Raw genomic sequence first — 9,892 nt, forward strand, 5'->3', positions numbered from 1 at the left:
AAATCTAGATCTTTTTTGAACCCTGCTATAGTCCTGGCTTTCACAGCATTCTCTGGCAGAGTTCCACAGGGTGATTGTGTGTTGTGTGAAGAAATACTTCCTTTTGTTTGTTTTAAACCTGCTGCCTATTAATTTCATTTGCTGACCCTTAGTTCTTGTGTTATAAGAAAGAGTAAATGTATCTTTTTTGACATGAGGCAACCACATCTGCACGCAATATTCAAGATGTGGGCGTGTCATAGATTTATATAGAGGCAATATGTTATATTCTGTTTTATTATGTATTCCTTTCTTAATGATTCCCAATGTTCTGTTAGCTTTTTTGACTGCCACTGCACACTGATATGCATCAGGTTAAAATATTTGTCCTTGCTTTCAAAGTCCTACAATATGAAGCCCCAGCCTAAATCTATAGCTTGGTCTCATTTCACGCTCCTTGCTATCACCTCTCCACCAGCGGAGATACCCTTGATACCCTTTTGTCTCCTCTCACAAATGCTTCCATGCTTTCTTCCATTTTGCCCTTTCTTCTTGGAACATCCTCCTCAAACCAGTTTGTCTGGTCACCTCACTCCCTTCTTTTACTTCTCTGTGCTGTTGCGGAGTATGGAAACCTTAGGGAAGGAGAACAAAGCTGGAGCAGAGGGAAATGATTCCATAAGAGGAACCCTCCTTCCAGATGATGTCATAATATCCTCTCGCAGTGAGGATATTCCGCTGGGGGAGGGCCCCAGTTGTTAGGAACAGACATGTAATAGTAATGGGGAATTCAATTTTTAGAAATATAGGTAGTGGAGTTTGTGATGACCAGGAGACCACATCGTGAATTGTCCACAAGGTCTGAAGGTTGGAGACCTCTCCAGACATCTAGACACACTTATGTGCAGTGCTGGGGAGAAGCCAGTGACTGTGGTACACACAGGCACCAGTGACATAGGGAAAGGTAGGGGGGAGGTCTTGGGGATCAAATTTAGGCTGCTAGGTAAGAGATCAAAGTCAAGGACCTCCATGATAGCATTCTCTGAATGCTTCCAGTTCAATACACAGGAGCAGTTAGATAGGCAGAACTGTAGTGTCTCAATGAGTGGATGAGACGATAGTGTTTGGTGGAGGGATTTAGGCTTTTTAGGAACCTAGGAAACCTTTTGTGAAAAGAGGAACCTATACAGAAAAAGAGTGGGCTCCTCCTAAACCAAAAAAGGAACAGATTCCTGGCATGTAAAATTAAAAAAGACAAAGAGGAATTTATAAAAAAAAGGGATGAGGGAAAGTTGACAAGTGCAGAGGAACACATAGTTCAGACAGACATCCAATAGGAGGAGAGGATCGAAGTCGACACTGCTTTAAGTCAATGTAACTTACTTCACTCAAGGGGGTGACTTTTTCACATTGTGAGTGACGTAAGTTACATCGACTTAAGAGGTGGTTTGTAGACAAGCCCTCAGTTTTAAGAGGTGCACAGAATCTGGTCCAAGAGGTGAATATAGCCGAACCACTCAGCAATAGTGACCATAATGTAATTAATAATGTAATTAAATTTAACATCCTTCTAGGGGGGGAAATACCAAAAAAAGTCCACCACTGTAGCACTTAACTTCAAAAAGCAGAACTACACAAAAATGAGGAAGATAGTTACATGGAAATTGAAAGAAACAGACACAAGAATTAAATGCCTGCAAGCTGCATAGAAATTTGTTAAAAATACCATAGAGTCTCAAACTAAATGTATATCCCAAATAAAAAAAAAAAAAAAAAAAAAAAAAGCACATGGCTAAAAAAATGTCAAGAGGCATTAGAGACTAAACCGGCATCATTTAACAATTGGAAGTCAAATCCACACTGAAAAAAGAGACAGGAACTAAATTCTGGTAAGTCTTAAAGTTTAATTGGCAGCAACTAGTAAAGACACCCGAACCTACCATGCTAATTTTTTTTTTTTAAGCACAACAGAAGCGGGAATCATGCCAAAAAATCAGAGCAGCCACAGGACAACCAAGATGCTAAAGGACCCCTAATGGATGACAAGGTCAGAGGGTGGACAAGGGTGGAGAAGCTAAATGAATTATATGCATCTGTCTTCACTGCAGCCATTCTTTTTAGGTGACAAATCTGAGGAACAGTCTCAGATTAAGGTGTCAGTAGAGGAGGTTTAGGAACAAATTGATAAATTGAACAGTAATAAGTCACCAGAACTAGATAGTATTCACCCAAGAGTTCTGAAGGAGCTCAAATGTGAAATTGCAAAAGTACTAACTGTAGTTTGTAACCTATCATTAAAATCACCCTCTGTACCAGATGACTTGAGGATAGCTAATGTAATGCTGATTTTTAAAAAAAGTTCTTGAGGTAATCCTGGCAATTACAGGCCAGTAAGTCTAACTTCAGTACATGGCAAACTGCTTGAAACGACTGTAAAGAACAGAATTATCAGACACACAGATGAACACAATATGCTGGGGAAGAATCAACATGGCTTTTGAAAAGGGAACTCATGCCTCACCAATCTATTAGGATTCTTTGAGTGTGTCAACAAGCAAGTGGACAAGGGCAATCCAGTGGATATAGTGTACCTAAGGTTTCAGAGAGCCTTTGACAAGGTCCTATACCAAAGGCTCTTGAGCAACATAAGCAGTCATGGGATAAGGGGAAAGGTCCTCTCATGGATGAAGTAACTGGTTAAAAGATAAGAAACAGCACAGGAATAAATAGTCAGTTTTCACAATGAAAAGAGGTAAGGAGCTGGGTCCCCCAAGGATCTATACGGGGGCTAGTGCTATTCAACGTATTCATAAATGATCTGAAAAAAGGGGTAAACAGTGAGGTGGCAAAATTTGCAGACAATATTAAATTACTCAAGGTGGTTAAATCCAAAGCTGATTTTGAAGAATTACAAAGGGATCTCACAAAACTGGGTGACTGAGCAACAAAATGGCAGATTAAATTCATTGTTGATAAGTGCAAAGTAATGCACGTTGGAAAACACATTCTCAATTTATATACAAAATAATGGGTTCTAAATTAGTTGTTACTACTCAAGAAAGAGATCTTGAGTCATTGTGGATAGTTTTCTGAAAACATCTGCTCAATATGCCCCAGCAGCCAAAAAAGTGAACAGAATGTTATGAACCATTAGGAAAGGGATAGATAAGGACTTCCTACAAACACACTTTACTATCCCCTCACCTGAGTCATAGTTCAGAATCAAGAATGCATAGACTAGAGCAGAGATCTGCAACTGGTAGATTATGAAGTGTTGTAAAAAAATAGATTGCCAGCTCCCTCCTCTCCCCCCAGCTGACCGTGCTGGCCCCCAGAGCAGATTTCTTTCTGCTGTCACCCATTAGCCCCTCCAGAGATGTGGCGTGCGGGTAGTGCAGTCAGTTGTGCAGTGGGAGGGGACTGCTGGCAAAGAATTCTCCCCTCAACTTTGGAACATTTTCCATTTGGTCCAACACAGCCCTCGCCTGCTGAGTTCCAGGGCACATTACAGGGAGTCAGATTGGAGCAGTGGCTCTCAACCTTTCCAGACTACTGTACGCCTTTCAGGAGTCTGATTTGTCCTGAGTACCCCCAAGTTTTACTACACCTAAAATCTACTTGCTTATGAAATCAGGCATAAAATAAAAAAAAGTGTCACAGCACACTATTACTGAAAAATTGCTTACTTTCTCATTTTACTATATCATTATAAAATAAATCATTTGGAACGTAAATATTGTTTTTACATTTCAGGGTATAATATATAGAGCAGTTTAAATAAATCACTGTCTGTATGAAATTTTAGTTTGTACTGACTTTGCTAGTGTTTTTTATGTAGCCTATTGTAAAACTAGCCAAGTATATAGATGAGTTGATGTATCCCCTGGAAGACCTCTGCATACCCCCAAGGGTATGCATACCCCTGGTTGAGAACCACTGGAATGGAGGATGGTCCCTTCTGACCTTCAGCTATGAGTCTATAAAAAAAAATTTATTCTCCCTGGTTTTGGAAAGCAATAGATATTGTGGTCAATGTTTTTCAGGGTCTCTTTTCTGTTTGGTAATTGTTAACTGGGAAAGTTGATGAAACTGAGGGTGGTTGTGCAACATACTAATTGTGTACTAAAATAACATGAAGGGCCCTCAGAACAACTATGAAGCATTCTCATTGTGTATAAATTAAACAAAACAAAAAAGTAAAGATTGATGGACATGCAGCTGGATGGAAGAATCATTACACCTGATATCACACAGGATGATGCACTTAACTACTCCCTCTGAAAGAGAAAATATACCCCATGTACCTACAACGGAGTTGAGGGTTTCTGCATTAGCCAATCTTTTGAAGATTTTCTTTTGCACAGAGTGTTTATTGTTCTGATCTTCTCGGACACTGATGGTGAGATTCCCTGGAAAGGCTTAAAATGAGGAAAACACCTGAATATTATACTGTCCAAGCCTACAAGCTTACCAAAAGCAAAATTGCTTACAACGGGAACATAAGAACAATCATGTAAGATTCCACCCAGTGTTTGACAAGGAGAGGATGTTTGAGCATGGAAGAGAAGAGAGGTCTGTCCTTCTTGCATGGCTGGGTTCTTCTGTAAGAGAGACCAAAAGGGTCCAGCTGGGAATGATTCTTCACAAGAAGAGAGGATATACAGGATGCAGATTCAGGAAGTCAACCTACTGTAGGTATCTGCCTGTTACAAGGACCAGGAGAGAGAGAGAGAGAGAGAGGAGAGATGCGGCGTGCACAACTTTTCTAAACTTAAAAAGAGTTAAGGGTGTCTACACTATGGGATTTATTTCCGATTTAAAAACTGTATTTGGAAAACAGGATATTATAAAGTAAGTGCAGCGGCAACTAAGCACATTAATTCAGCGTGTGCATCCATGTACCAAGGCGACGTCAATTTCCAGAGCCTTGCACTATGGGTGCTATCCCATAGTTCCGGGTCTCCCCGCCCATTTGGAAAATGGGTGAGATCCAATGCAAGTGATGGGGGCAAATATAACGGTTAGCGAGTGATATCTGGTAAATGTCGGTCGAGTCAATCTCTCCGTGAAAGCAATGGCAGACAATCATTTTACACCTGTCCTGATTGCCTGGCAGATGCATAGCATGGCAACCGAATGGAAGCCTGTTTAGCTTTTTTTCATCTCACGATTGTATGATGCGCTGACAGACGCGGTTACATAGCAGTGTACATGCAGCAGCATTCACTTGCCTTTGGCAAGGTGCAGAGCCGGTTATCGAGCCCTATTGCATCATTCTGCTGCTTTGGAAAATTGGTAAACGACGGTTGCCAGTCGATGTACGCTTCGCTGTCATCGGGTCGTTTCACTGCGGCTTGCTGAGGTCGGCTCGGGGCGCATGGAAAAAATGGGAATGAACTCCCATGTATTCCTTCTTACTTTTGTCTAAAGTAGAGTCAGTCTTGCTAGAATATGGGGCCAAGCCTACTAAAGAACCAGAGAGGACAGCGCTCCAGGTCAGAGCCTCAGAATCCTGCATGGAATGAGAGCTGCATGCATTCTATTGGGCCGCCTCGAATCAAACAACCTCACCACTTGCTTCCCTCTCCCAACCCTCTGGGGCTACCATGGCAGTTATCCCCTTGTGTGATGACAAGTAATCAGAATGCTGAATAGAACCCTGATTTTTATTGAGCTAATATGAGGGAGCAGCTCCAGCTGCTATGATTTCCAGGCAGGACTGAATCTCCTTAGACACTAAAGTCGGGAAGGACGGCAACCTGCAGCTGCTTATGATATTTCCAGGCATGACTGAATCTCCAGGAGACAGAAGCTTAAGAGGGAAGAAAGGGAGTCATTCGAGATGGCGCCCGGCGACATCCGGCCAGCCAGAGCACTCACGGGTGCGACACCAGTTATCAGTCGCTATTGTACCTCTGCATCGAGGAGAGAAAGGAGGAATGCGGCTGTTTTAGCGCTGCAGACCCCCTCCGCAGCATCCAGTCGACATACGGTGACACTGCAAAAAGGCGAGAAACTACTTTTCCCTTTTCTTTCATGGGGGGCACAGAAGGGAAATGCGCATTATACTGAACCACCGCAACCATGTTTTACTGCCTTCAGCGCATCTGGAGCTCAGCCAAGAAGCAAATGGTTTTGGAGACTGCAGGAAACTGTAGAATAGCTGAGTCCTTCAGTTCCTCCTCACCTCCCTCCATGACATGCCATTTGATTCTTGAGCTTTCTGTTACACTGTCACAGGCAGCATTGTGTGAATCCTGCGTTGCTCTGTTATCATAGCCTGGAGATTTTTTTAAAATGCTTTGGCATTTCGTCTTTTGGAGACGGAGCTCTGATAGAACGATTTCCCCCCAAAAGCGATCACATCCGTATCTCCATAACCGTCATGCTGACTTTTTTGATTCCTGGGACTGCACAGTCCCTGTCTGATCGGTGCTGCCCTGCTGGGCAAACAAGGAAATGAAATTCAAAAGTTCGCGGGGCTTTTCCTGTCTACCTGGCCAGTGCATCCAAGTTCAGGTTGCTGTCCAGAGCAGTCACAATGGTGCACTGTGGGATACCGCCCGGAGGCCAATACCATCGAATTGCGGCCACACTAACCCTAATCCAACATGGCAATACCTATTTTAGTGCTACTCCCCTCATCGGGGAGGATTACAGATACCGGTATTAAGAGCCCTTTATATCGATATAAAGGGCTTCGTTGTGTGGACGGGTGCAGGGTTAATTTGGGTTAACACTGCTAAATTTGGTATAAACGCATAGTGTAGACCAGGCCTCAGGTTGAGATGAAGTCTTAGTCCTCTCTTATACCGTTTTGTTTGGACTCTGGCTATGAGAAGCCACATTCTGGTATTTGACATTAGTCATGCGCCTATTTGCCTGAGATACTCACAGGTTTTTGAGTTTAGCAAGTCCTGGACTGGAGAATGTGATGCTGAACAGAGGCTAGATCAGAGTCTGCAAGGGCAGGCTGGAAAGAGACAGATCTGGAGTCCTGTGTTTACTTGAAACTAGGATATAGCTTTCCTGATTTTAAGAATAAAATAAACATTTAACATCCACTTTATTTTCACCTGGCAGAGAGAATCGTTTCATCCTCGAGAATAGTCAATGCTGCTTCTATGAGGCTCACTTACCAGTATAAAGGCTGAATGTAATGCTAAGTGTATAGTCTAGACTACTCCAGTTAGCACAAGAAATGCAAGGTACACATATAGACCACTGATCAAGCAGGATAGAGACACTAGCTGGCTGTTCTTCCTGATGAGTACAGACAACAGTGGAGTGGGCTATGGCCTTACAGTTTCCAGAAAATGGTAAGTGATTTTAACTATGTGTTACCCTAACCAGAGGGGAAAGGAGTCGGATTTTCAACCTTACCCTGCTCAAGCAGGAGACAGAAGGAGCAAATTAAACATCCCCTAAGAAGTCAGGGCTCCCACATCTCTTCTCCCTCCAAAAGAGACTCTCCTTTCTTCGCAGAATCCATCTGTTTGTATGGATCAGTTTACAACAATTTAAATCAACCCAGACCTAACCAACTATCTACCTTATTGGTTTTTTCAGGAGTAGCTTTGGAGGATTTGCTGTAAATGACTGACAAACAGCTACTGGGATAAAGCTACATCCTTGCCTAGTTTGCAGGTCACAGCCCCAAAAGTGATATCTATTAACAAGTGCTGTAAACTGACATTTAATCATGGTTTTCAAGGTTAGAGCCTTAGGCACACATTCCTAAGGGTGCACCATTGTGCTATCTCCACCGAAAATGCAATTGCTCATCTCACTTCCCTAGTTATGCAGGTAATTTTGCTGCTACTGTTCAACAGAGTTCCAGAGAGGGGACAATTTCAAAGCCATAGCGTTCCAGAGAGAGGACAATTTCAAAGTCATAGATCTTGTACAGACATATTGCTAGAAGTTGTTAATACCCTTACACTAAAGCTAAACATTCTCCTTCTATTTTTTCTCTGTTTTATTGATTTGTTGTTGCCCTTTTTAGAGGGTTTGGGACACCAAAAAACAAGAAATACGTTTGGGAATTCTTCAGCGGATTTCTTATTCTTTTCACAGGGAGGCCTAGCAAATACTACTCAGAAACTAGAGGGAGTCCTGAGCTAGTTATTTCAGATATTATGTGCAGTCTCTTATCGTTCCACACTTAGCTCTGACCCTATCAAGCCCAAGGGATGCTGAAACCAATTTCTCGAGCTACTCACCTGTTCTGGAGCTTGCACATCATACATGTGTTGGGATCCTGGACAGTAAACCCTTATGAGCCAGTCTTCATACAAACTTCCCCTTCTGGCCTCTAGGGACGTTATTGAGTCAGGCTGGAGACAATATTAAAATAAGCATGAGTAAATGAAACTAGAGTGCAGGGAGAAAGAAGCATTTAGTTTTCAAACACTGGACAAATCAAACTTGCTGCAATGGAAATGACCAAAGGGTTTCTAAATTCTTAAAGAAGAACAATTGCTGTCAATATTTAAACAAATGTCAGTTTCATGGTCACTTGCTGTCCCTGTAACCTCAAAATCATATGTGTTGCAATCAATCATGATGTTTCTCAAGTCGTTGTATCAGCCTTGGAGATAATTTTACCTAACTACAGTTCCCTGCTATAATTACAATTGATGTGGTCTTCCTACTTTATTCCTTGTCCTACCCTATTGGATAGTGTTCTTGTGCTTTCCTAAACTGTTCTGTCAAGAGCAATATATTTAAGGATGGGTTCCTACATTTGCTAAGGTGACAGGTTTTGGAGGAATAGCTGTGTTAGTCTGTATCAACAAAAGCTCCTCCTTGTTTTTACATTTGCTAAGTTTCTCTCTTCAGTAAATCACAACTTGTTTCTGTAAAGTCCTTGTCAGCTACAAATCCATTCATTGTCTCTGGCCAAAGGTGAATTTTCTTGGAATGTTTATGTGGAAATGGTTTAACAATTGCAGTGACTAAGTGTCAGAAAACTAGTATCCTTACCCACATACCTGCAAGTAACATCTGCTCTTACTATACTAAAGCCCATAGAACTGTCTTTATGTGGTGGAGCAGGACATCACTGACCCAGGGACTGGGGAAGGAAGAAAGCAATAGCTGCTTAGTCTCCAGCACCCATACCACTCCCTCCTGCTCAAGAGAGGCAGTGCCAGCAGTGGTTAGAGCAGGGCATACGATGCCTGGGATCTATTTCCAGCTCTGATACTGGCTGAGTGTGTGGTTGTGAGCAAATCACTTCCACTCTCTGTGCCTCAGTTTCCCCATCTGTGTAATGGGGCACTTGATCTCTGCATCCCAAGGTCACACGCTCTACTTACACATGCAGGGTCCTGCGGGACCAGTGATGGCCTGGGCACAGACGGGGCTCGCCCCTCCTTTGCAGCCGAGCTGCCTCTGGCCTCCATGTCGCCAGGGCAAGGCTCCCCCAGCTGCGCCTGAGGGGAAGGTGTTACCCCCTCTGTGTGCGCGCCGCCTCCCCCGGGAGACAGCTAGGTACGCCTCACCGACAACCTTCACTGAATCCCTCCGCCGGGGAAAATAGTCCTATCTCCTCTCTTTAATCACCTGCAGAGCGGAGGGCTCCCTGGCCTCACCGCCCCCCGAATAAGGAGAAACAGCCTCACTCAGCCTGAGCGGAGAGCGGGGAGAGTCAGTGATGTACAGCTCGTATCCCGCCGCCTTTTTGTGATGGTTACGCGTCCCTCGCTCCCACGGCAACCCCAACCAGAGCCTCTCCTTTATGATGGACAGGGCATTTCACCAATCAGAAAAGAAGGCGTGTCGCCTCATCGAATCAGAGTACTGAGCCAAAAGGCCCGCCCTCCAGGTGAGAAAGGCTCTGCAGTGCTGCTTGGCTAGGTAAGGAGCTGGGTCGCCACTGGCAGCGGGTCCGATGATTGCTGAAGTGCGG

At 43.5% G+C, this 9,892-nt stretch overlaps 2 protein-coding genes across 3 annotated transcripts in view; one reads left to right on the plus strand and one right to left on the minus strand.

The window, feature by feature from the left end:
- UBXN2A (UBX domain protein 2A) overlaps window positions 1-9,892 on the minus strand; it is a 368,202-nt gene that overhangs the window by 44,551 nt on the left and 313,759 nt on the right. The gene's annotated exons all lie outside the window — the stretch shown is intronic.
- Window positions 9,492-9,892, plus strand: part of PFN4 (profilin family member 4) — a 22,295-nt gene continuing 21,894 nt past the window's right edge. For both annotated transcript variants that reach the window (XM_032784883.2, XM_032784886.2), the window contains exon 1: window positions 9,492-9,840. The gene's annotated coding sequence lies outside the window, so the exon portion shown is untranslated. The remainder of the gene's footprint in view (window positions 9,841-9,892) is intronic.

This window comes from Chelonoidis abingdonii, chromosome 3 (assembly GCF_003597395.2).
Source record: "Chelonoidis abingdonii isolate Lonesome George chromosome 3, CheloAbing_2.0, whole genome shotgun sequence".
Taxonomy (NCBI): Eukaryota; Metazoa; Chordata; order Testudines; family Testudinidae; genus Chelonoidis; species Chelonoidis abingdonii.